The following is a 27,592-nucleotide window of genomic DNA, read 5'->3' as shown; positions in this document are numbered from 1 at the left end:
CCGGACTGGCAAACAGCAAACGCAAAGCGGGGAACGCGTATTACGGGTTTCGGGAACACTCTTGCGCGAGAAGTTTCACACGCGATCTGGCCTGGGGGAGCGTGTGTGTGTATTTCAGGGGTGCGCGAGAAGTTTCACACGCGATTGGGCTGCGTGCGGGTATTACAGGGGTGTGCGTGAAGTTTTACACGCGATCTGGCCTGGGGGAGCATGTGCGTAGTATTTCAGGGGTGCGCGTGAAGTTCCACACGCGATTGGCCTGGGCGCGTGTATTTCAGGGGTGCGCAAGAAGTTCCACACGCGATTGGCCTGAGCGCGTGTATTTCAGGGGTGCGCGTGAAGTTCCACACGCGATTGGCCTGGGCGCGTGTATTCAGGGGTGCGCGAGAGAAGTTCCACACGCGATCTGGCCTGGGGGAGCGTGTGCGTGTATATCAGAGGTGCGCGGGAAGTTTCACATGCGATTGCCCTGGGCGCGTGTATTTCAGGGGTGCGCGGGAAGTTCACACGCGATTGGCCTGGGCGCGTGTATTTCAGAGGTGCGCGTGAAGTTCCACACGCGATTGGCCTGGGGGAGCGTGTGCGTGTATTTCAGAGGTGCGCGAGAAGTTCCACACGCGATCTGGCCTGGGGGAGCATGTGCGTGTATATCAGAGGTGCGCGGGAAGTTTCACACGCGATTCGGCTACGTGCGGGTATTTCAGGGTCACACGCGATTGGGCTGCGTGCGGGTATTTCAGGGGTGCGTGGAAAGTTTCACACGCGATTGGGCTGCGTGCGGATATTTCAGGGGTGCGCGCGAAGTTCCACACGCGATTGGGCTGCGTGCGGGTATTTCAGGGGTGCGCGCAAAGTTTCACACGCGATTGGGCTGTGTGCGGGTATTTCATTGGTGCGCGCGAAGTTTCGCACGCGATTGGGCTGCGTGCGGTTATTTCAGGGGTGCGCGCAAAGTTTTACACGCGATCTGGCCTGGGGGAGCGTGTGCGTGTATACCAGGGGTGCGCGGAAAGTTTTACACGCGATTTCAGCAGGGTACGTGTATTTCAGGGGTGCCGGGGAGTCCTACATGTGATTTGCCAGTGTGGGTCCTCCCAGGTGTTCCCTCTGCACCCTCCACGGCCCCTGCAGGCAGCCCACACCACAGGGGACTACCCTGCATCCCTGGTCATGTCCCGCAGGCAGCCCACCCAACATGGGCATGCCCCCCAGCAAAGGCACATGTCTCCTTGCACTAATGTTCACCAACTCATGTCCCCTTGCACCCCCACCCCCAGCATTGCGGGACACCTGCCAGCAGGCCCCCGCCCATGTCCAACTCATGTTCCCCACCACCCCCACCCCCCAGCAGTGCAGGGGAACCCTCCACCAGGCCCCCACCCATGTCTCCCACCACCCCCACCCCCAGCATTGCGGGGCACCTGCCAGCAGGCCCCCACTCATGTCCCACTCATGTTCCCTTGCACCCCCACTCCCAGCATTGCGGGGCACCTGCCAGCAGGCCCCCACTCATGTCCAACTCATGTTCCCCACCACCCCCACCCCCCAGCACTGTGGGGCACCTGCCAGCAGGCCCCCGACCATGTCCAACTCATGTTCCCCACCACCCCCACCCCCCAGCACAGTGGGGCACCTGCCAGCAGGCCCCCACTCATGTCCCACTCATGTCCCCCTGCAGCCCCACCCCCCAGCATTGCGGGGCACCTGCCAGCAGGCCCCCACTCATGTCCCACTCATGTCCCCCTGCACCTCCACCCCCCAGCATTGCGGGGCACCTGCCAGCAGGCCCCCACACATGTCCCCCAGCCAACATGTCATCACAATCTAGATCCCTGGCCCTTATGTTCATGCCTCCAAATGCAAAACACCCACTCGAGTATTGCATCCACCCACTTAGAAATGGCAATGACATGATAGAACCCCAATAGCAAGTCTGGAAATGAACACATGGCCCTCACATACACCCAATGGGTGTCAGTGAATCTCAAAACCCATATCATGATATGCATGATACCAATGAGATGATACTACACATTGAAGTTTGATGAAAAAAATGTATTAAAAACAGCATAAATGGAATTAAAAATAAACAAATGACAATGGGAATCAAAAACCAAAAGCAGCATGTCCGTAAAATAATGAAAAACGACAAATCATAATCCAAAGGAAAGGTGTCCAAAGTCACAGTTCAAGAAAGTAAATCCAAGGTAAAAACAAAACCGAAAACCATTGCTCCATGGGTAAATCCAAAAAAAACAGTCAACTATATACAGATAAACAAACCAGGGTCCATGATCCCAACTGAAGAAATGAAACCTACATAAAAATACTACCTAATAAAATAAAACTATATACAAAAATGTGGCCCATTGTAAAAGGTCCAAAATAAATAAAAAAGCAAAGGAAACCTACACTAACTAAATAACTATTTACAAGGGCAGCGGGCTAGTCCGACGGCTCACTGGTTGTTGTCATGGGCCAGGGCATCATCGAACTCCTGTTCAATGGCTTGGAGGCGGGCATGTTCCCTGGCCCCGAAGTCCCGCAGGGAAAATGCAGTGTCCAGCTCCAACTCCCTGCGAAGACCCTCGAGACACTCAGCCCGCCTCAGCGCCCTCCGCATGGAGTTCTCCGCCCTGACCATAGTGAGCCGTTCCTCCTCTTCCCGCTGCCGCTCCGCACCTATCTGCTGGCCCAACCGCTCCCACACGGAAGCCACTCCCATTCCAGGGTTCTCCTGCCCTCCGGCCGATGCCTGCACCCCTGATGTTGATGGCCCCGAGCCATGATGCCTCCCACGTCGAGCCTGCCACTGCCTCCGACACAACTGCCTGTTCCAGCACGACGGCATCCAGGCTGATGGAAACCACCGACGCCGACGTGCATGTGCCCTGCCCGATGATGCCGTCACATCCTCCATCTGCTGGGGTCCAGTTGCTGGTGTGTCCACCCCTGCTGGACCTCCGACTCCCGACTGTGGCAGGGATGGGATCCCCACCGAGGTGGCTGCATTGGTCGGGGCAGGTCCACAGGGGGCCCTGGTGGCATCTGGGCCGGAAGACGGCATGGAGTACGACTGGCGCATAGCCTCCACAGAGGAGGAGAGGGTCGCTAGAGTGCCCAACACATGTACGAGACCCCCGACCATGACCGCTCCCAACTGGGCCACGTTGGCACGGTGCTCTTCGTGATGATGTGCATGCTCCCCCCGGGAAGCATGCACCTCATCACGGATGACAGCCATGCGCAACGCGACACCAATCAGGACCTTCTCCATACGGCCAGGGGTCCCCCATGTCCGCAGGTGGAGGGGAGTCAGATGACATGGACATCCCCCCCTACCTGCGGACGGGCCTGGGATGGGGCATCCCTGCTGGTGCATGGTGGTGCAGTCACAGTGTCAGGGACAGTGACATGCACAGGCACCTCCACGGCAACCTGTGCTGCCTCCTGCCCCTGGACTGCACCACTTGCACCAGCAGGGATGCCCCCACCAGGCCCCATGTGCGGCTCAGTAGCGGCCTCCTCCTCCTCTGTGGAAACCACCAAACTGGATGGCTCCACACCGTCTTCCGCCGTTGCAAGCCCCTGTGGGGGCTCACCCACCCCTTCCGCTGCAGCCGTGGGGGCATCCCCGCCGCTTAGCTCCACAGCGCCGTTTCCGCCCTCTTCTTCACTTTGCGCTGTGTAGAGGGAGACATAGAACACAAGCATCAGGGTACTGTACAATGGTCCCCTAGACAGGAAGCAACAGCAGATGAGTGGCACTGTCAAAGATCACTTCCATCATGTCCCTCCACAACACATGGGTCAGTGCAGGCAAAACACATGCAGTAACAGGCATGGCACATGCTATGGACATAAGCAAACATGTCCAAGGGACTCTTGAAGCATACAATGTTGTTTTTGGACTCACATGCATCATGGGTCATGCCTATCACATGCACACACTTCAACGTACTTTCATCCATCTGGACTCGTACACCCCAGACACAGTGGATGCAAGGACAACTAGGCTGCATCAGTGAATCTGAACATTGTCACAGACATGTGCCATGCATCCATGGCATCCACAAGTCACAGACACGCAGGTCAGAAACACAGACATGGACAGCATACATGTACATGGCATCAGCACCCCTCCCTCACCCACACCCATGTCCAGAAACAGAGACTGGCATGCACTCATGTGCTATTCCGCATAGGGCTCCCCATGTTGCATTTAAACACATACACCAACCGTGTGCTTCACACATTACTGGTCTCACATGCATGACCATGATGTCCCTGCACACACACACGCGTACATGGCCTATGTCACACATACAGGCAAGTATCAGACAACCAGCACGCTGCAACATGCCCTGTCTCACACAGCAATTCTTGGCCACTTACCGCTCGACTCCAGACGGGTCTTCCTCTCAAGGATCTGGGCATGGAACGCTGGGCGTACGCGTTCCAGGACCCTCAGCTGGATGGTACTCATGCTGCCCCAGCCCCCCTCCACGAAGCGCCGGGCCTTTATGAGGGTCCTGGACCTGAAGTCCTCCCAGCACTTCTTGACTTGCTTGATGTTGCGGGTTGCCACCCCCTCCGCGTTGATGGCAACCACAAAGTCGTCCCAGATCCTGTCCCGTCCTTCCTTGTCGGCGCGTGGTGATCCGAAGAGGGCATCATAATGCCCCAGGACAAGCTCCACCAGGACACCAACTTCCTTCTGACTGAAGCTGGTGGCCCTCTGCCCCTCTGGCTTGGGGTCGCCAGTGGTCTCGGATGGTGTTTGCCCCGACATGGCGACACCCGAGGCAGGCGTGGGTGGGCAACTGGGTCCTGGGGCTGGGCTGTGGAGTGATGGTATCCCAGTCGGGAGTGTTCTGTTCCAGCAGGGGTGGACACAGCAACTGGACCCCTGCAGATGGCTGATGTGCAGGCACCAAATGGCAGGGCACAGTGGCAGCAGGCAGGCAGCAGCAGATGGCTCGTGGGAGGCTGCTCGGGGCTCTGGGGGGCAGTAATTCGGCCTTTTGGGCAGGAGCGTGGTCTTCCGTGTGCTTACGCGTGGCCAGCTTGATACGGAGAGATTTGGCACGTGAAAATTATGCACGTCAGCGTGTGAATCGAGGAAAGGCCCTTAGCGCGTAAGAGCGTCAGCACGCATACGCGATTCCATTGGACCAAAGGCACTTAGCGCGTATGCGTGTCTGTGACGTATCGTGCACGGGCGTTGCTTTTCGTGGGGTGCGGTGCGTGTGTCTTGCAGGCGTTGGGGTTCACACGCTATTACTTCACAGCGGGTGGGTGTTGGCTACGCGTTCTTCTACACGCAAGGCAGACGGTGAGTGGTACCCTGCTCCCCCAGGCACGATCGCATGTAAAAACACCCGCGAGCCCCTGAAATACACGTACCCCGCTCCCCCAGGCCCGATCGCGTGTGAAAACACCCGCGAGCCCCTGAAATACACGTACCCCGCTCCCCCAGGCCCGATCGCGTGTGGAACTTCTCGCGCACCCCTGAAATACACACACACGCTCCACCAGGCCCGATCGCGTGTGAAACTTCTCGCACACCTCTGAAATACACGCACACGCTCCCCCAGGCCCAATCGCGTGTGAAACTTCTCGCGCACCTCTGAAATACACGCACACGCTCCCCCAGGCCTGATCGCGTGTGAAACTTCTCGCGCACCTCTGAAATACACGCACACGCTCCCCCAGGACCGTTCGCGTGTGGAACTTCTCGCGCGTGTAGAACTTTGGCACACATTTTTTTCCTGCGCAGGGACGCTACCGCCTGCTTTCATGTGGCAGACATGTATGGGCCTGTGCGCGTCTTTGGCCGTGCGCTGTTTTTCCCTATTCGATTCCATGAATACGTGTTGTAGGCGAGCGTGTGGGCGTTCTGCGCACTTGCCTCCTGTACTTCCCCTGTGACGCCCACATTTTCACAAGTTGTTCCCCATTCTGCGTGTAACGCCCCGTGTTACGCCTACTTTTGTTATGTGTGCCGCGCTATGTGCGAATTCGCTGTGGCCTTATCGCACGGCGTCCGATGACCTGTGCGCCAGCGTGCGCCAGCGTGCGCCGCGCACTTTTTCAGCGCACATCCCACATTTTGCGCGTGCACAGACTTCCATGAATAGATGTGCGATGTTTTCTGTGCGATAATCGCACTTGCACTGCGATTTTCGCTATTTCTCTGCGAATCGCACGTTTTCGCACGCGTGCGCCGTTTTTTCGCCGCACATTAATTCCATGAATCGGCCTGTAAATGTCATCCTCCCCAACACATCAAAGTAATCATATGACTCAACATCTTCCCTAAAATTAAATGGCTCCTCTCCAGTATGAAGGAGACAGGAAATAATGTATCAGCTCAGCCTCAGACGGTGGAGCACATTATTTGCTTTCTCCCAAATAAAAGGGTGGCATATTGGTGCTTTTTACAAAAGAGAGAGGCATAATATGATTTCCCCATGTTAAAGTACAATGTTTGCGCTGCCTCACAGAATTGGAAACGCCCATTTCCCCACCACCCACAGTCCTAAAAGTCACGGCTTGGTGTAACATAATCCAAGACATCTTCACAGGCAAAATGACTCAATTACAAACTAAAATAAAAAGGCACACCAGCCCCTAATTCCAGATGCTTGCTCATCACCGCCACCCGCTAAAAAGGACTTCCCACCCTTCACGTTCCAGCCCATCAACACCTCCCTCCTTGCCACCATCATCGCTGGTCTGAAGCCCTCCTGCTGCAAGGGGTATATATACCACCCGCCTGGCTCAAAGAATACGCCGGCCCTCTACTCCCTCTCATTGCCATCATCATAAATGCCTCCTTCGCTACCTGCACCGTCCCCACTTCCCTGAAAGAATCTTGGATCACCCCACTGTTGAAAATAGAAAACACTCGACCCAGCCATCCCCAGAGGCGTTGCTGGGGGGGGAGGGCTAAGGGGGCTATAGCCCCTGATGTTTTGGTTGTAGCCCCGGATAGAATGCCAGGAGCTACAACCAAAAGGCTGGCTAGCCCCCAGTCCCGACAGTTCCGACACTAGCATAGCCCCGGGTCTTTTCCAGACCTAGCAACACCGCTGGCCATCCCCACCATTCCTCCTGAAAATCATGGACAGAGTGGCCTTCGTCCAAATTGAGTCCTTCCGAAAACTCCATCACATCCTGGTGGTCCATCAATCGGGCTTTCAGCCCAAACATGGGACTGAATCAGCCCTCCTAGACCTGAAAAACCAGCTCGACCACGCAAACGACCAGGGTACACTCTCCCTGCTCCTTGACCTCTCTGCAGCGTTCAACCTCGTTGACCACAAGATCCTCTGTCGTGCCCTCACATTCTGGGCTCACTTTTCCACAGAAGCCACAAGCTGGATTGCCTCATTCCTAGCTGACAGGTCCTCACAAGAGTTTGCGGGAGAAGCTGCAGCCACACCAACACCCATAGCCTGCGGGGTACCCCAATGTTCTTTGATCCCACCCACACTCTACAACGTTTACATGTAGCCCTTGTTCAACAGCTCCTGTTCGGCCGCCTCGACGCCCTGGGGATCTCATACACTAACTAATCAGACAACAACCAAATTCTCAACCCCTCACCGGTGGCCACCCAAAGACATTCTCAAAGTTAACTCAGTCTACAAAACGATCCAAACCTGGATGGCCACACACAGTCTTTGCCTCAAAGATGACAAAGCTGAGCTTCTCCTCATCGGGCCCCTCACCCATCTGGCAAAACGACCTCAAGACTTCACCTCCCTCGTCATTGACAGCCACAACTTCACTGTCCCCTCCTCCGTCAAAACTCTGGGCATCTACCTCGACTCATCCCTGGCCATGTCCCGCCATGTAAACCACAGTGCATCAGCATCTGCCTACACCACCAAGTTCATCAACGCCAGCAACCCCTTTCTTACCACCTCAAACTGATCGAAGTTGCTAGAGCCCTTATCGGTTCGAAACTAGACTATTGTAACTCCCTTCTCTGTGGCACCTCCATAAAGAACCTACACAAACTCCAAACAATTCAAAGCAATGCGCTCAGGGCGGCACTGGACATGAGCAAATGGGCCATATCTTGGAGGCCGAAAAAACTGCCCATTGGCTACAAGTCAAGGACAGACTCAACTTCAAAATTCTGTCCCTCACTGACCGTTGCCAGTCAAACGACGCCCCACGCTACCTAGCAAAGAAAATGACCAAAAACTCATCTGCAAGGCTTACCAGATCCTACTATAACCATTGCCTTACCACACCTAGGTTCAGACGGTCTAGAGCAGGTGGAGCCAGCTTCCGGGTCTGAACAAGTTACCCACCTACCTTAGAAACAAACCATACAACAAAGCATTCAGAAAAAACCTCAAGACCTACCTCTTAAACTGACACTTCCTCCCTCTCCCCCTTCAGCCTATCTGATTCTAGCACCTATATGCCTGCAGGTGTTGTGTGCTGCTACAAATGTATTAATAAATTAATAAACATAATGAGTATTTGGTGTAATATCTCCCCACTTCAAATGCAGAACATACTATATTGTGACCCCACCCCCAGTCCCCTCAACGAGGGCAGAGGTTGTAACATGTCCCATCATATTTCAGTAGAGCACATGTGTCCCTTCCCCTAAGGATTGAATGTAGACGTGTACTGTGATCCCCTCAATCTAATGAAAGCACAAAGAATCAATTGTGGGCACAATTGATTCTTTGTGCTTTCCTTAGATTGAGGCAACGAATATGTATGTCCCACTACTGCCCATATAGTAGAAAAACGAATGGAAAGCAGCTTGAGGACCACTCTGGACAAAACAAATGTTTTAGGTAAAATGTTTGCCATTTGTAACCATGCCACAATTGAATACTATAAATACTTAAGAGAAACGCATTTAGACGGTCCAATGATTAATTTAAAGTAGCAATTCCACTATGAGATTCCAAATATTTTGATGATTAAATATTATTCTGTTTCGAGTGTGCACATTTGAACCTAGTTAGCCCATTCAGGTTATATTATCCCTAGCTAGAACATTATTGCTGGTTTCCAGAAAGCTCACGCAGTCCACCTTACCATTCTTCATTCCTGTTCTGCTTTTACTCACTCCTTCCCTATCACCCTCACTCACACACCTCATATCTTTCTAAGTATCTGCTTCTCTGCCTACTCTATCCACTCGTATTATCCCCTTTCTCTTTCCTCTGATCTTCTTACACTCTCCTCGCCACTTTCATTCCCTCTCCATTCTCCTATCCTCTCTATCTCCTAACACTTACTCCTTCTCACACACGCCTATCTCAATCCGTCTCACACACACTCTCCCACTTACAGTTAAACTTCAATACTTGGTACCACTTTCTCCCGCACATTCAATTCCTTCCCTGAATTAACATCCAGCACCATAACAGACTCCTCAGTGCTCCGTTCCTCCTCTTGATCTAGGTCCTCCTCCACACCTCCTTATCTCAGACTAACATCTTTCATCCTGCCTTTATCTCTCAAATCTTTTAAACTTGTGACTCCCTGTTTCGTTTGGCTGCTTCCCCTGCCATTGGTTCCTCTTTCCAACTGACTCTAAGGGCCAATTACAGTCTATTTCCTTCCCTGGGATCGGGCCAGCATATCGAGAGTACGAATATCAACCCCACTTTGTCCTGCCTACTTTTTAAGGGTACCACTTTATGAGTCTCTGCAGCTTGTTCCGTCTGACGTTCATTCGCTGCTTCGTTAGGTTTATACTGCAGTAATAGATATGTTTGGTGAAAGCGTTTTGTTTTGCTGAGTACTGGAGCTTTAGGGTTTGTAACGACTAGCAGTTTTTCCTGGTGGGTCGCTGTGGTTTACTGGGGCTGCACAGCATTCTGGAACTTGTGTTCCTGAAATGAGATAAAGAGAATTCTGGCCAGCAACAGATTTACATGGTATTGATTGAGCGAAAATGGCACCAAAAACACTGCTCAAGGCACAGGCAGGGAGCTCAGGGAATGGGACCCACCAAACACCCTCATCCCACGTGTGGGGCAGGACTGGACCTGGCATATGCCCTGGTAGGTCTCCTACACCAGGCCGGGAAGGGTCTCTGTGCCCCCTGAAAGGGTGAAGTCCCTAACATGCTCACATTATGTGTTTTATCATTGTTGAGAAAGCCACTTTGGTCACCTTTATAGTACAGTTTATGCAGCCTAGATTTTACAACTGGTGGTACATTATTCAATGGTCTTACACAGCATTAGTTGCTAACTGCTGATATCGCGTTTTGAAGCCTAAGTGCATGGAGGTGTTACATTCTGACAATGAAGGATCATGATAAGGGATAAATGAATGGAAAATTACCAGCGTGTGCGGAAGAGAATGGTTGACAAGTGGTGGCCACCATTAGGCCAGACTTTTTAGAATGTTCTGGGTCAGGTAATGGGTGTGATAAGTACGTCAGCAACGGATTACCATAGACAATCGATGGAGCACTGGTTGTTCTGACAAGATCCCCATTGTTCTCTTTACCAAGGTTTATGTTTTAATGAGTTGCCTCTTGGTTTTCTTCAAAAGTTGGAGTCCCAGGACAAAGGTTAGACTAATTGACTTGTAGTGGATAGATACTTGGTCCTGTGTGCTATTCACCCGGCCTATTCAATTATTATAATTGACAAGTGTAAAACATCCAGCTGCAGGGGTCTCACAAACTGAGAATCCTCCACAAAAGATTCATCCTATAATGACAATAATTGTTTGTATGTTGCAAGGCTATCACCACGCTTGGAACTAATATTCCTCATCCATAGTATTCTATTTGGTAGCAATTAAAGTCCACACATTGGAATCAAAATGTTGTTTTCGTAATATTCTTGTCGTGCAGAACAACAATGGTATAGCCGACACGTGTTTCGACCTCTGCGGCCGTTCTCAAGGCTTTTTGTATCCATAGAAACCATATTAAACCATAAGCACATAGATGATCATTATCATTGATATCAAAATCAACATGGGAGATGCAATAAAAACAAATCATGATTAGCAGCACGTAGAGAGAAAGCAAATTTTCCAAAACATACCACACAGGTTGTTGAAGGTTGGGAAGTGTAAGCATCCATGGCAATTACAGCGCCGGGCAAAAGAAAAAGCATTTCCAATTAAATATGCATTTGGAATTAACATATATTCTCACACAGTTCTAACAACTCGTTATCTTATTCTATAAGTTATTGTGATTAATTGTTAAATAACGTGGTCCATAACCCATCATTGGGGTACATGCGTTTGGTGCAACCTTCTACCAATATTAGGTGGTTTCTGATTCCTAAATCACCATGACCTATTGGTGTTGATTTGGTAAAGAAAAAGGCATGCTAGAATCCAAATTGTGCGAGGCACCCAAATTGTGCTCCCCTGTATACTGGCCACAACGTTGTTGCTTTTCTTACCCTTATCCTATGTTTTAATCTTCAATATCTGTATTCAAAAATGTATTATTATTAATTGGAGTATTCAGTATGTACTTCTCTGTATATGAGGTTGTATCAATAGTAATAGTTTCGCCCACCTCAAATTCTGATCATTATTTCAATCGTGACACAATATCTCTTCTATTGCAGTCAGGAATGTTTTTAGGGTTAGATCCCAGTACCCTAAACAAATCGAAAATATATGTTCACTGACATTATCTGGAGTATTCAGTATGTACTTCTCTGTATATGAGGTTGTATCGATAGTAATAGTTTCGCCCACCTCAAATTCTGATCATTATTTCAATCGTGACACAATATCTCTTCTATTGCAGTCAGGAATGTTTTTAGGGTTAGATCCCAGTACCCTAAACAAATCGAAAATATATGTTCACTGACATTATCTATTGTCAGGCTACAGAAAGTGTATTGTAGAGATTAATTCAACTCACCTATTAAGTAAGGGTCAATCCCTAGAGTAGCCTCACATCAGCATCGATTAAACCGTCCATTCCGTTTCTTCTCGTTTTTGATACTAGCGGCAAAACAAAATGGTGGCCGCACTTTGCGTGATGATGTTACGCACAAAAAACAGCATGTGACGTCATACTGTAAACAATAAACGTCATCACTTGTAGTTCGTTTTGAATCTGACTCTTAACCGAGTCGAATCTCATGTCTGCATTGTAATTACTGGTGCATGCAGCTGCAATCTGAATGCCCTAGTACATGTACTTAGTTTGTAATGTGTATAAGACTATTTAAACGTATGAACAGAAATTAGACTTGGCATTTGTGTTACACTTTGTGAAGGCCAATCTAATTTATATGAGGCTCAGTTTTAAGTAATTGTGATAATAATTCCTGCTGAACTATAGCACAATCATTAGTGGGTGGAAAGAGAGCCTACAGATATTAAAGAGGGTGTGACCCTTAGGTCGCACTGTTGGTGTTAGGTTGTAAACGACATGTTGCCCCCAATGATTTTGTAAGCCATCATAATATATATTCAGTATATTACAATCATAGAAAAACATACATCTCACAATCTGAATTGAGTCCATGTTCTGTAGACTGTGGAAGACAAATTAATTTGGCTTCCATTTTCCATAGTAACAATTCTAAATTACCACCTCTTTTTCCTTTTTTAGGTTTCATGAGACCCAAAAATCTTAAATCATCCATATTATCCATCTGGTGTTGGCTTTGCCAATGTATGGCCAGTGGTGTCTTTGGCTCTGTGTTCTTCAAACTTAACAAATGTTCCCTGATGCGTATGCGCAACTGTCTGATAGTACTGCCAACATAATTCTTACCACAAACACATTGAATTATATAAACAACATAGCATGTTTTACAATTAATGTGGTCTCTGTTATTAATTTCGTTGCCGAACTGATCTCTAAATATTTTACATTTGTCCCAAGCATATTTGCATTGATTACAATGCCCACATTTATAAAAGCCACCTTCACTTTTTAGCCAGCTTTGTGTCTGCGTTTCTGATTTGGTGTTTAAAAAGGACAGACATAGTTTTTAATTTTTTTTTCTAATGGTTGGCGCTTGCGTGAATGTAAACCTGGACTTGTCAGTAAGAAAAGGAGTCAAATCTTTATCTAATTTTAGAATATCCCAGTATTTGGCTGCCATTCGATACAAAGTATTGCTTTCTTTGGTGTATTGTGTTATAATTGCAATTGTAATATACTGAATATATATATTATGATGGCTTACAAAATCATTGGGGGCAACATGTCGTTTAAAACCTAACACCAACAGTGCGACCTAAGGGTCACACCCTCTTTAATAGCTGTAGGCTCTCTTTTCACCCACTAATAATTGCGCTATAGTTCAGCAGGAATTATTATCACAATTACTTAAAACTGAGCCTCATATAAATTAGATTGGCCTTCACAAAGTGTAACACAAATGCCAAGTCTAATTTCTATTCATACGTTTAAATAGTCTTATTCACATTACAAACTGAGTACATGTACTAGGGCATTCAGATTGCAGCTGCATGCACCAGTAATTACAATGCAGACATGAGATTCGACTCGATTAACAGTCAGATTCAAAATGAACTACAAGTGATGACGTTTATTGTTTACAGTATGACGTCACATGCTGTTTTGCACGTGGCATCATCACGCAACATGTGGCCACCATTTTGTTTTGCCGCTAGTGTCAAAAACGAGAAGAAACGGAATGGACGGTTTAATCGATGCTGATGTGAGGCTACTCTAGGGATTGACCCTTACTTAATAGGTGAAACATTCCTGACTGCAATAGAAGAGATATCGTGTCACGATTGAAATAATGATCAGAATTTGAGGTGGGCGAAACTATTACTATTGATACGACCTCATATACAGAGAAGTACATACTGAATACTCCAATTAATAATAATACATTTTTGAATACAGATATTGAAGATTAAAACATAGGATAAGGGTAAGAAAAGCAACAACGTTGTGGCCAGTATACAGGGGAGCACAATTTGGGTGCCTCGCACAATTTGGATTCTAGCATGCCTTTTTCTTTACCAAATCAACACCAATAGGTCATGGTGATTTAGGAATCAGAAACAACCTAATATTGTTAGAAGGTTGCACCAAACGCATGTACCCCAATGATGGGTTATGGACCACGTTATTTAACAATTAATCACAATAACTTATAGAATAAGATAACGAGTTGTTAGAACTGTGTGAGAATATATGTTAATTCCAAATGCATAGTTAATTGGAAATGCGTTTTTCTTTTGCCCGGCGCCGTAATTGCCATGGATGCTTACACTTCCCAACCTTCAACAACCTGTGTGGTATGTTTTGGAAAATTTGCTTTCTCTCTACATGCTGCTAATCATGATTTGTTTTTATTGCATCTCCCATGTTGATTTTGATATCAATGATAATGATCATCTATGTGCTGATGGTTTAATATGGTTTCTATGGATACAAAAAGCCTTGAGAACGACCGCAGAGGTCGAAACACGTGTCGGCTATACCATTGTTGTTCAGCACGACAAGAATATAAAGAAAACAACATTTTGATTCCAATGTGTGGACTTTAATTGCTACCAAATAGAATACTATGGATGAGGAATATTAGTTCCAAGCGCTGTGATAGCCTTGCAACATACAATTATTGCCAGGACAAAGGTTAGGTTGCTGCTCAAAGTTACAGGGTGTTATACTTGGTGTCTCTATTGTGTAGTAATGCAATAAACTTTCTCTGTGTTTGGACTCTCAAAACAACATATTGTGTGTCCCTACAATCCTCTATGTATATTTATCCATAGAAAACCGTTAGTTAAGACCGGGTTAACCTATTTGATGCAATTAATTCCAACAAAACACAAGAAATTCACCAGATGTGGGAAGTGAAGACAATCTTAACCCACAGTCCCCTCTGTAGATGTACCCTAGGATCTCATGGTTGATCTCTCCTGTGGTCTCATGGGCAGAGTAACAAGACAGAACACTGTTATGGGTCGGGGCATGACACTTTAATAGATTTAGCCATGCTGGCTTACCCAATCCAAGATGGTGACTGCACACCCGCATACATTAAGAATGCCACCAAGAAGATGGTGATGGGGGAAGTCCAGTGCGCCAGAATTACAGAGCGGTTATCTGGAGCTGATGAAAGAGGCAGAGCATGTCGCAACACACCAAGTAGGTTTGACTTGATGTGCTGGGGCTTTCACATTTTTTTTTACTTTCGTTTTTATTCTCATTTATGCAAAACATTAACAATAACCTCCGGAACAGAGCTTGTCAACCTCATGACTTTCCGAATCACATTCAACTGTCCACCCCCCCACAAACACCCCCCTTCCCTCAACCGATTACCATAAACTGTGTTTTTTAGAGCTTGGAAAATTGGACCAAGACAATAGGAAGTATGCTATGAGTCCATGTCCCTTATTGGCGATGTAGCTACCATGCTTGAGTAAATTCATGGTGATTCCTCTTATAGAGTCTAACAGCTTGTCCACATTGAGCTGGATAAAGGCCCCCCCCTCACGCCTACCCCTCTCTCACTACCCCCGCCCTACCACCACCGCCCACTCCCCCTTACGCATCAGACCAAACGATCCTTCATTGCTTCAATGCACTTCCCATCCCCATGACTGCCTCACCCCCGTCCCGGGCTGCTCGGAAGGTGCCTGGGTCATCATTGACCAGCGCAATAAATTTATCCATAACGAACATGTTTTTCCCTGGTTCTGTCAGTCTCCATTACTTGGGGTTACCAGGCTCTTCCATTTCCGGCTACAGAGAGAGGCGGCAACAGAGAAATGATGCTCAGTATGAGTGAACAAAGGTGGATTTATCTTTTGAATTCAGCCAAAATCGGTCTAAATTCCGCCGTTGAATGAAATTCTTTAGTGGCCTTCTAATTCGTATTTTATTGCTAGTTTGAATTAGGCTTTCTAAAAACAATCTGCCGGATTCATTGCTTATGGCTTAACACTGGTCAAATATGTCGTGCCACTGAAAGAAATTTCCTAGTAACATCCTTAACAAATTGAACAGGATGTAAAATTACTAATAGGCTTAATAAGGAATTTTTTGGAGTGGACTGTCACCTACTTAGGTACATCATGCCTTTGGCATAAAATTAGACACTGCTCCTTTAAAACCTACACGTCCAGGAGAGGAGCTCAAGTAACGACAGCAGGAGCGAAAATATCACGTGATAACAGCACGCAACGTTCCTTTTCCCTATATAAACATAGATGACAACGCAAGTCTCAGGACACCCATGCCACGGCATCCAGTCTGCGTTTCTCAGGACCGTTCTGGAGGAAGAAGGTAAGCCGTAGGATTAGGTACCCGCCCCCCATATGTTCGGGAAGCGTTTACAGACGCTTCGCATGCTCGTAATTACTGTTCTACAGTGCGCGGCAGTGTTTCCTGATAGAAGCTGTTGCCGAAATGCTTCATATATGTGCACGGTATTGTAAATTGTGTCCTTTTAAAAGATGCTATTAGGATGATTAAGACAAAAACATAGCCTTGATTTAGACTCATAGTAGGGTCATTTTTTCCGAAGTTAGGGTGCCACCGGGTCAGTATGTAATCCCGAGAAAATCATTAAACAACCCTAAGATGTGAATGGGAGGCCCATTTCTCCCAAGATAATCATATTAAGTGATTTGTGGAGGGACAGATTAGCGATCAAATGACATGGTGTTTTAATTTTGCAGGCTGAAATCAGAGGCCTGTTGTTTACACACCTCCTGCAGCGTTGAGACAGCACCTGTCCATATGAGGGACCACACTACTTCATGCGAAGGATTTGCTAGAAAGTCTGGCTTCTAGATGAACGTGTGTAATTGTGACTAAAAGTAAGATTTGGTCTCTTTCTCTCGTGAAAAATAACAAGAATTTAGAAGTAGACACTGTGATTTAACAAACAATAGTGAATTAGATATAGAGATAGGGTCACACATGTACTGGTGATGTATAGAATCAACCCTTCCATCTCTTTTAGGTTCCAAATAAAATTGTGATGCTGACGAATTGGGGTGACTGAATCCATATCCATTTTTGAAATCAGAAGCTTTGACCGGCTACAGTTGAGCCATTTTTGTACTTCTGCCTTTACTGGATGTAAGTGAAGGCTTGGTGATGTTTATTATTGTTGTGTGTATGATACTATTCATTAGGAAGAATACACAGTCTCTTCGAGATGTGCCACATATCAATGCTGTTGATTAATGAATTTGTGATCTATACGACATTTAGTATTGGTAAATTGAATAGTAATGAAACAATGTTTTTATAGAACCATAATTCTCTGTAATGTGTTTTTATTAGATATTGCTATACCTGTTATGGGGTATATGAAAGTATTATTGCTACACTGAAGAAATTGTCTGTCCTGAAGAAGGCTGTGGAAATTAACGGGTGAACAGGCACTATAGATAGTGTCTAATATTCCATTAGAGCCGAAACATGTCGACAATTGACAAAAGACTCAAGATCAACTGAAGTCTTATCCTAAACATATACAAGTTAGACCTAGTATCTTGTATTTATTTAAATAACCCCCCTACAGATGATACAGTTTTTAGGAATGTGTTAAGAAATACTATGTATTGGTTTTATTGCATACATGTATATTTTTTTACATTTAATAAATTGGTGTATTAAAAAATGTATTTGATTGGTTTATAGATAGATGGTTCAATAACATGGAGTAATGTGGCGCTAATATTGGGGTAAGACAAGGAAAATAAAAATGTTGTGCTAACCAAAAGATAGAGGTACTAATTTGTAGTATAGTCCTTAACATCACCAAGCCTTATCCCTACTGGCATAGAGAGGGGTAATCTTTTTCTCACTTTCGTATAGCTAGCCTATAATTGTGTTCTCCCGTTCTGAGAAATCGATCCCCCTGAACAAAAAACATTGGGAGATTACCTTTGTTGAGGCAACTCTTCCATTTCTGCGTCAGGGCTACCATCCCCACCCGTAGCATCGTTTCCCACATTCTGGGGTATCTATGCATATCCAAATCCCTCAGGGGGAGGCAAAGTAACATTGTCAGCCAGTGTTGTGGGAGTAAATCCCTGGTGACCTCTTCCTCCATCCCCTCAGATTCTCCCAGTATCTTTGTATCTGCGGACAGTGCCACCACATGTGCCCCCTTGAACAGAGCCGGCCATGGGGGGGGGGGCGTGCCGGTCGACTGCCCGGGGCGCCACGCCGCCCTTAGCCCCACCACGCCAGCTCGGGGGAGTCTCCCAAGGGCTCCCCCGAGCTGGCGCCATGGGAGAAGGCACGGCAGCAGGCCCCTTTCTGTCTGTTAGCACCCCATCGTCATCAAATGTGCCCCTCCGCTGTGGGCGACGCCAATGACAAAAGGCGCCATTAGCCCCCACCACGCCAGCCCGTGGGAGCCCCTCAAGGGCTCCCCCGAGCTGGCATAGCAGGAGAAGGCTTGGCAGGCACCTCATCTTCACCAAATGTACCGGCGGTGGTGGGGCTCATTAAATGACAATAGGGTGCTAACGTGCCTTATTGATATCATTACCTCGCTGGAGCGAGGAGGTAAAAAAAAAAAAAAAGGTTGCCCATGATGGCCCTGCCCACCTTCACCCCGCCCCCGGTTAACCAGGGGCGCGCGGGGTGCGCCAATTCACCTGCCCTTCAGGCCGGCCCTGCCCTTGAACTCACTTGGCCACATCCCCTCAGACATCTCGGGGAAACCCCTGCGAACATCTTTGATCATTTTATTGGGTCTCTATGCCATCCCTGCAGGACTTTTAGATTGTGCTCCATGTCTGCTGTGAATAGATTCCCATTGAAAGCTATTCTGAAGACCTTATTCCATACCTCTCCGTGAGTTCGTCCCCTGCCAATTCATTCCAATAGTGACGGAACCCCCATCTCTCTGTTAGGTTGTTGGTATTAATTATTTTATAGAATTCTGACATCATGCCCTTTCTAGAGTTGGTTGAGTCGAATACTTTCTCAAAGGGAGTTATAGTTCTCTTGAGCGTTTGTCTACAAGTCTGATCACACAGAAGGCCCGTCAGCCTATGGTATTCAAATACTTAGATCATTCCCGGACCCAAGGACTCCATCACTTCCTCGTACAACAAGAATTCACCCTCCCTTTCCATACCTTTATCCGACCAGGACTGTGCGTTCCTGAATCGCCTGTTTTCCAACCTGAATACAGGGCCCCACAGCGAAGCCAACAAGGAGTGCCATGTTGTCAGGTGATCAGTTTGTGCCCCCTTCCTCCAAACAGACCAACGTACCCCTAGAGTTGGGTGGTTCATTATCCTGCTCAGAGTTGCCTTTCGTGGAGCCCAGAGGAGGTCCTCCACCTTGAGTGGATGAGTACCCTTGTCCTCCAGGTAGGTCCAATATGTACCCTTATCATCTTTCATATTTTCTAGGAGTACCCGAAGCTGAGCTGCACTAAAGTAAAGACGGTAGTCGGACAAACCAAAGCCCATTCCTCCCTAGGGAGGGTGAGAGTAGTTCTCTTAGTCCTTGGGGTCTTACCCTGCCAGATAAACTGCTTTCTGGAGTTCCCTAAAGATCTGCTATGGGACTCTCGTGGGGAGGGCCGTGAAAAGATACAATTGTCTTGGTAGGACATTCATCTTCACTGCCATCATTCGTCCATGCCACGACAAGATCATGTTACCCCACCGCTTCATATCAGTCTTGATCTCGGCCATTATAGGGTCGTAATTGGCTAGCGCCAGCTTCGAGAGATCCCTAGTAAGAGGGATGCCCAGGTAGCGGATGGAGACTTTCTCAACACTAAACCCCAGGAACGTTTTTAGGGGGTCCAACATTGGATCTTGAGTTTGGATGGGGAGCAACATAGATTTTGATTTATTAATTTTCAGCCCTGAGAATTTCCTAACGGCTTCTACTAAGGAGAGAAGGGGCGGGAGCGACAGACGAGGTTCTACCAAGTAACCCACAATGTCATCTGCAAACAAGGAAAGTTTGAATTCCACCTGGCCTCTCTGAATTCCCCGAATTCCTGGGTGTGTCCTCACGGCTATGGCTAGGGGCTCCATTGTAAGGGCATATATTAAGGGGGACTTGGGGCACCCGTCATGTACCCCGCAAAAGATTGAATGAGGCAGTGAGCTCTCTGTTTACTTGTACTTTTGCTGGGGGGCCCTGTGCAGAGCGGCTACCCACTTTCTCATATGTTCCCCAAATCCCATCTCCCGGAGGAGTAGCATGTACCTCCATTCGACTCTGTCGAATGCTTTCTCTGAGTCTAAAGAAAGCAGGCTCGCATCGAGGTCAGACCCCTGTGCACAGTGGATCAGATCTATAGTCTTCCGGATGTTATCCTAGCCCTGTGTACCAGCAATGGCATAATCCCCTCCATCCTTTTACCGAGTACCTTCCCCAGGATCTCGACATCCATATTAAGCAACAATATCAGTCTACAGGAGGATCATTAGGTCGGGTCTTTTTTTTCCTTAGGTAGAACCACTATAATTGCACCCATCATTGTTTCGGGCAGGATATCCACCGAGAGGACTGCATTGAACACTTTAGCCAGGTGGGGGGCCAGTGTGGAGCGAAATGTTTTATGAAATTTCACTGAGAACCCATCCTCTCCTGGTGACGTACCTCCTTTCATTCTCTTAATAATTACCCAAACTATCTCCTGTTCCGATAAAGGGTTCTCTAAGTTATCAGCGACCTCTCTCGCCAGGCCTGGAATTGGGATTGTCTTTAGGAGGTCTTCAACTTGGGAGTCGTCACCCCCAAATTCAGACTCAAAGCTTTTCGTAGTAACGCTGAAAGGCTATACCAATACTCGGGGTGTCATCGCTCAGCGCCCGCCTCGGTTTTCGTGGCTTTCACCATCTTGCTTTTCTGGGCCTCCCTCAGTTTCCACGCCAATATTTTGTCTGCCCTATACCCCTTTTCGTAATATTTTTGTTTGAGGAACTGGAGACTGTTCTCTGTTTTATTTAGCAGAAGATCCTTCAGTTGGGTCCTATAGTGGTCAAGAGCTGCCGCCTGGACTGGGGTGATGGAGTTGCCCGGGAAGCGGCACAGGGTTAGTTCTGATATTTTCTCTCAGAGGGCTTTTTCCTGGGCTTCTCTCTCCCTTTCTTTTGGAGCTCCTATTTTTATTAGGACCCCCGTATAGTTGCCTTAAATGCGTCCCATAGCGTGTGTGGGCTGACATCCCCATTATCATTCAGGGTAAAGTATTCCACGATATTCTCTAGCACCATTTTTGCAGTTACCATGTCCTTTAGTAGAGCATTGTTGCACTTCCACCAACCCCTCCGTTGTCGACCCCACCCTCCCATTAAAGTGATCCTTACCAGGTCATGGTCTGACCAGGGAACTGGGCTAGACTGTGGTCCGTCGCGTGTGGGGAAGTAGGGTGCTACCTATCGGGATATAGCCAATCCTTGAAAAGGACTTGTGTATCCTGGACTAGTATGTGTATGGAGGGTCGCCTGCGTTCGTGCTCGAGAGCGTATCTTCCAGACCCAGCTTGTGATTAACCTTGCGGAAACTTTGCAAAGTGGGGTCATGGGCCACCTGGAAGGCCTGGGGTATCATCCTCTTCCTAACTCTGGAGGGATTCAGTACCATATTGAAGTCCCCACCCACTATTAGTGTGCATTGAATGAAGAGCTTGTCCCTTAATCCCTCCCAACATTGAGCCTGGCCTTTGTTTGGCCCGTATACCACTGCAAGAGTTAATGGGGTTCCCTGGAGTCCACCTCTAACTAACAAATAGCGACCCTCTGGATCTTTCAGCGAGGCCCCCATTTTGAAACCCGGGTCCCTAGCCATTAAGAATGCCACCCCCCTCTTTTTTGGATCTGTGTGAGGCATGAAAAATCTCCCCTATTCCTCCCCCTCATATGTTTGTTTTTTTCCCCCTTGCCCAGTGAATTTCCTGAAGGACGAGCAGGTCTAACTTCGCTCTTTTAAATTCCCTACTTATTAGGGATTTTTTAGTGGGAGAGTTAATTCCCCTTACATTCAGGGAACCCATTTCCAGCACAAGTAGGTTCAGCCATTTCCGTTGTTCAGCTTCCCCGGAGTATGTCCCTGTTCTATTTCCCATTGCCAATGTTCCGCCTTAGAGAGCCATTGAGTGCCCGAAACCATTAACAAACTGTTTGCTCCCCCCTCCTTCATCCCTTCCCCCCTGGGTGGAGGTTGACCCCAACTGCCCCCCCTCCTTCCAGTTAATTCACCCAGTCTCCCCCATCCCCCGGCTCCCAGCCAAGTAGTATGCCCATTCCTGGTACTTGGCAGGACCACCTTCCAGCCCGCCTCGGAGGGGCCTCTCCATGGATTAGCTTCTAGCCTTGAGCCCCCACAGTCCCCCCTCTACTCACCCCTCCCTAGTAGTTTTCTAGACCTTTTCACTCTGTGACCATTCCCCCCCTCATACTTGCTGTTCATTGGGGGGCCACCTTACGGTCCGAGTACTCAGATCTGCTTCCCTGGTCCGGGTCCATTAGAACCTCTCTAGCCCTTATCATGGGGCATAGGAGGGGTGTTCAGCTTCTTGATTTTTCGGGAGCCCGGGACTCGTCTCCTGTCTCTCCCGTTTCCGTTCCCACCTGTTGCCCCCACTGCCTCCCCAGTGGGCCGTCTCTGGTCATCATCGGTGTCCACATATTCCCGGATCGCTCCTCTAATGTCATCCTCAGTGATCAAGCACACTCAGCTCCACATTTTCGAAAGAGAGGAAGAAGGGATGGCCCCATCAGTACCAAATCCCTCTCTCTATTAGGGTTTGCGTTAGAGGGCAGCAAAATCTCCGCCAAGCCACCATGAAGGCGGAGAGATCTTGGAAAATCGATATTCGGGCATTATTGTATGTGATGCTGTTGGCTTTCCTTGCTTCGTCCAAAATGTTTGTTTTCTCTGCATAATAAAGAAAGTGCACCAGGATGGAGCGGGGACCCCCCCGGCTTGTCTCCCACTCTATGTGCTCTGTCTATTGTGGGCTCTGTTGTCGCTTCATTCCCAAGCACTTGTGTGCAAGCGCGATATAAATAAAATATCATATCATATCAAACAGGAGGCGAATCACCTCCCTGACCATCTGCATATATCGCTTTCTGTCTCGCTGTCCATTTCCAGGTTGCCCAAAACCAAAAAAAAAGAAAAAACAAATAAAAATCAGAGATTGTTCCTCCTCTTCCTGTTCTCGAAATTGTCCATCTTTAGGGTTCTTTCCTCATCCTTCCTCTCCAGTGTCGCCAATCTAGTGTCTACCTGCGCCTCCATAATTGCCAAGGACGACTGGTTGGATTCCAGTTGTAGCAGCCTGTCTTCCACTCTGTCCACTCTCTGGTCCATTTTCTCAAATTTTTGGCTTATGTCAGACCGCATGTCCCTTATTTTTTGTAGCACAGCTGCAAAGCCCTTTTCCATGGTCGTGGTGTCCTTCCTTGGTTTCTCAGCTTGTTCCATCTTACTGTACAAGTTCTGGTCCCACTGAACCTTCTTCAACTCTCGGAATCGGAATTCCTGGAGGGTTTCCTTACAGCTCATGCAGCTATGGTGAGATGGCTCCCGGAAAGTCGGTGCGGTGACGCCAGGCGGGCAGGGCGGTGAGTTCCCTGTCACTCTGTACGGTATCTGAGTATGTCTATTTCGCCCCGCTCCCACCGATGCCAAGCCGTATTGGGAGTTAGAGCCTATCAAGGCGGGCACACACCCCACTATTGGGGCCCTCACCTCATGTAGGATTTCTTTCTGAAGTCTAAAACCCCATCGCAATAGCTGGGTTCCCAGGTAGGTATTCTGAAATCTTTTCTCGGGTGGATGGGTTCCCCTTTTCACGGGCTACTGCCCTGGTTCCTCTGCCTTCACGCTGCTGGTCAGTGAGCCCGCTCGTGGTCTCCTCCGCAGGGGCCTGTGGGGTGTGGAGACTCCCCCTGATTCTCCTGGCTCCGGAGTCTAGGTACCCGGATCATCCCTCATGCGACCACAGACCACGCAACCCTCTTAAGGGGTGTCTCATCTTTTGATGTTCACGTTGTTAGGCTTGTTCCTTGGTGGGCACACACCTTGCGTGTCTTCCTGGGGGCCACCACCTTAATGAAACACAGGGTTGTGAACCTCTGCTGTTGGTTGGTCAGGCAGCTCCAGTGCGGTACTGATTTTTGCCCTGGAAGGTCCCCTTGTTCTTTGTCCTCTTATCCCCTCTGGGCACCTGAAGGGCCCCCTACTTCCGGGCAGGTGGTACACAGGGTGGGGGCCTTCCCCCCCACATCACTCTTCATAAGTCGGGGACTGTGGCCACACGGGGGTCATTCTGAGGGTTATTCTTCCCCCCCTCATTCGCAGGGGCTGTGGGACCACGGCCATATGGGAGCAGCGTGATATGCATTCCTGGGGGGGGGGACCTAGATCTGCAAGCCTCCTCTCACCAGGCTGAAGATTTGATTGAAAGTGGCCCAATGTCTCATGGGAGCCCGGGAGCAGCCCCCAGCTACTGGAAGTGATTGATTGTCCGTGAGGAGGAAGGCACACTAAAAATTAGATTTTGCTGTGTGTGCCCTCCGCCGTGTGGGCTCTGAGGCGCTATCCCACTTTGTTGTCCAGGACCCTTTGCCTGCCTGTGCTGGCCTGCTACTGCTTGGTAGGGGCACCTCCTCTGCACCACCTCCGCCTGGGGTACTCTCCGTTCTGAATGTTGGCCCCCCTGGGCTCCTCAGACCAGGTGCTTGCAGGTTGTGCTGGTCTGCCTTCCCTGGCTCTCAGGGATTCTTTGGTGCCCCACCCCCTTGGTGCCCCTCCCCCTCTCACCTTCTACGCTCCTCTAGTGCCACGGTCTGGGGGTGGGCGTTTATGGTATGCCCAATTCCAGCCTCCTTGCCCTTATCTTGGAGTCCCGTGCACTCTTGTAAGGCACCCTCCGTCTCCGGTCTTCACTGACTTGGAATCCCAGCCCTCTGTTCAGGCTGGGACCTGCCCGGGACTCGTGTGGTTGCGGGTCCCGTACGGCCTCGGAGCTCCTCTTTCTCACTCCTCCCATGGGGCCGCCTGTCCCCGGCCTCCGAGTCTTTTCTTGATGGAGCAGTCCCCAGCCCCGTGCCCCATGCAGGTGGCTGGAGATGCCTACTCCTGCTGGGGAAGTATCCGGTGTGGCCCTGGAGCGGCTGCGTTGCACCCAACTACAGCTTGGTCCAAATCCGTCTGCCTAGTAACTAACCAGATCAAATCAGCCATGGCCACTAGTCAAGGCCTTCGGCCATGTCAACTGTCTCTGTTTCAACATTCACACTTAAAGGCCACGGCCAGTGGACCAACCCCACAGGTGAGGCACATATACCGCCCCACTATCATGGGTACTGCCCCTCTTGCACAATGGGTGATTGCTGCTATGCATATATAAGGAAGATTGGTAGGCCCTAGGATGTGAACACTCCCGTGCTGCACTCTGTTATAGGGTACTCTAATGATTGTTTGCTGCAAGATCACAGGTTGTTGGAGGCGACACCCACACCTTCTTGGTATAGTTAGAGAGAATTCCTGGCTACCTTGCCCTGGTATATTGAAAAGGATGAATATCCACACAATATTGGGTTGTTACGGTGCACATTTATCTGGGTGAAGACATTTAGTCTTGGTAGTGGTCAGCTGACACGTGTTTCGACCTCTAGGGTCTTTATCATGATTCAAATGATAGGGCTTGGTTGTTCCCGGTTGGGGTTCCTGTTAAGGAAGAACAGTTCATTTGGCTCCCAATCTTGGGTACTGCAAAGGCCTGTTGGCTGTTCGGACTGCTGTCTGCCTGAGTATGCTGTCCTGCAGAAGCCTTGATAAGTCGAGATACATGTCCATATACCAGTGCAAGGTAGCCAGGATTTCTCTATAACTATGTATATATAAGCATTTAATGCAGGCATTAAACTCATGGATTCCCATGGCACAATACACCACTTACAATGGTGTTAGCAGTGCATCTAACAACAGCGCGAATGTGGTAATTGAACCAGTCCTAGCATCTATGTGTGACAAGGAAGAATCAAGAGATTACACAAGTCCGAAATTTATCATTAGAAGCTTTATGTACAAACATGATAGGTGTGTATAAACCCCTCTAAGGTTTTAGGACTTTCTCAGAAACAGAAAATGGTGACCTCCTGGCTTGGGCTAATCAAATAGAGGTCATAATGGAGCAAAGAATAAGGTGTTGAGATTTCAAAGTCTTAATAGTGTTTCTTCCTTTCTGGTTTAAATCTATTCAAAGGCATGGGTGGGAGCTGTTGCTTTCTGCTTTCTATGCACAAATCATTCTGAAATGTTCAATTTTAGTTTGTCCACAGGAACCCGCAAATGCTCGCCTTCGGTCGGTTACCACAAGTGAATCACCCATGCTGAAAGTGTCATTCTCAATGGCGGTTTATCTCCAACTGTAGTTGGAGCCCCTGCTGTACTGACCCCCAGCCCTGGGCCAGGGCTTGCGCTTTGCCTGCTCCCGGACAGGGACAGTCCAAATTGGAAACACCCACCCCTACCCATCAGGCCTGCTGGACAGGGAGAGGTGCCAAAACGAGATGGGTTACGCCCAGAGTCCTTACCGTACATCTTTACGAGACACAGACATCAAGGTGGATTTTTTTAGGGATCCCAATGGAGACCCCTCTTTATTTACAAAACCACTTAAATCTTCTACTCATAAAACATTATTTATTCCTTGTTTTCATCCCCTCTAAATTTCTCCTGGCGTGAACTCCTTCTGCCAGTCTGGCCACGCTTTATTAGAGGGGTCACAGGGAGACCCCTTGGGTTAAACTGATGAAACAGGCCCCTCCTCTACACCTGGTGCCACCCAAAAAAGCTTGAGGTCAGAGTGTGGTCTCCACAGCTCGTAGGGGTCCTCAGGCAGGCCAGCACTTTCCTCTGCTACCTCACATAAGGGTCCTAACCCACTTTATACCCCAAACTTAATACTACAAACCTTTCCTACTTAAAATTCTACTAATGAATCCCAATACTTAGCATTCCTAGTTCACTACAATACATAATATGTCTAACTATGTACACAACTCTACTTAAGTACAACTATACAGTAAACATTAACATGCACATATATTCATATACTTGAAAACATTTTTTACAAAAGAGTTACGGTTAAGCCAACAAAAACGTTAAGTCTACAAACAAAAGGAACCAGAACGTTAAGGTAACAACATTATATTATCAGTACATTTAAAAAATATTTAAATGAAAACTTCTAACCATAACTCGTTTTGTAATATTCTGCATGGGCTAAAACATTTTTTACAGTGAAGGTGATGTCATTTGTTTTATAAATATTTCTATTTGATAAAAATGTGAAATTATTTTCATTGATTTATGTTTTTAATGGGTATTTTATTTGGGCTGTTTTTGACACTTTTATTTATTGCATTATTTAGTAATTAATTTGCGTAGCAATTGGATGTTTGTATTTGTGTTTATGGAAAGTATGATTATCATCATTTTAGTGTTACTAAGTTTGTAAATTGTATAAGTTATGTATATATTGCTGTTGGTTGTAGTGTTTATAGTGTACTTTTTATTTGATCAGTGTATTTTTTATGTTTATGTATACTGCATTTTATGGTATGGCTATTGTTTCAGAAATATATATTTGTAATTGCA

General features: G+C 48.0%; 1 protein-coding gene across 3 annotated transcripts in view; it reads right to left on the bottom strand.

Annotated features, from left to right (window-relative positions):
• Nucleotides 1-27,592, bottom strand: part of LOC138491599 (ubl carboxyl-terminal hydrolase 18-like) — a 1,142,981-nt gene that overhangs the window by 688,466 nt on the left and 426,923 nt on the right. The gene's annotated exons all lie outside the window — the stretch shown is intronic.

Source organism: Ambystoma mexicanum, chromosome 10 (genome assembly GCF_040938575.1).
Source record: "Ambystoma mexicanum isolate Mex_15411 chromosome 10, UKY_AmexF1_1, whole genome shotgun sequence".
Taxonomy (NCBI): domain Eukaryota; kingdom Metazoa; phylum Chordata; class Amphibia; order Caudata; family Ambystomatidae; genus Ambystoma; species Ambystoma mexicanum.
Note: the sequence above shows the minus strand (reverse complement) of the source record. Positions and strands in the feature narration are given on the sequence as shown.